We start from the raw sequence: 863 nt of genomic DNA on the forward strand, positions 1-863 counted from the left end.
ATCCTCTACAGCCATATTTTTATTTGCTTGGAATTTGAACAACTGAGCTGGCACAGAAGGTTGTTATGAAAAGGTCGGTGCCCAGGAGTGAGCACGTACCATGTTCAGAGATTTGACAGTGAAATCCATCCTTGGACGACCCCAAACGCATGTGTGCTACCACATACAGGGCATCTGCCCAGGGCTGGGGTCTGCTTGACTACCTGAGGGTAAATTTAAGCGGGACAAAATTAGAAAATCGCAAAATCAAGAATCGCAGAACAGGTCATGTAGGTAGGGACCACAGTGAGTCATCTGGTTCAACCTCCCTGCCCAAGCAGGGTCATCCCAGAGCACATTGCACAGGGTTGTGTCCACAAGGCTCCTGAATAACTCCAGTGAGGGAGACCCGACATGTCTCTGGGCAACCTGTTCCAGTGCACGGTCACTGCACAGTGAAAAAGTTCTTCCTCATGTTCGGATGGAACTTTCTGTGCATCAGCTTCCCCCGTTGCCTCTTGTCCTATTTCTCGGCACCACGAAGAAGAGCCTGATCTTCTTGGCACCCGCTCCCTAGATATTTATATACACCCTCTCAGTCGTCTCTTCTTGAGGCTAAACAAGCCCAACTCCCTCAGCCTTTCCTCCTAAGAGCAATGCTCCAATCCCTCAACCATCCTCGTTGCCTCTCCGCTGGAGACCCGGCCGTCCCGGCAGAGGCAGCTCCCACTGGGAGCCCGAAGCAAGACCTGGCTGCGCAGCGACAGAGCGCACCGCGATTCACCCCAGGAGGGGCTGGGGCAAGGCGGAACCCCCGGGCCACACTCCGCACGCCGTCTCGGGGCGCCCAGCGGCGAGGCCCGGGCCGGGGCGGGGCAGGACGG

Source organism: Corvus kubaryi, unplaced genomic scaffold, assembly GCF_017639235.1.
Source record: "Corvus kubaryi isolate FWS band 111438036 unplaced genomic scaffold, C.kubaryi_AGA036_p1.0 132, whole genome shotgun sequence".
Taxonomy (NCBI): Eukaryota; Metazoa; Chordata; class Aves; order Passeriformes; family Corvidae; genus Corvus; species Corvus kubaryi.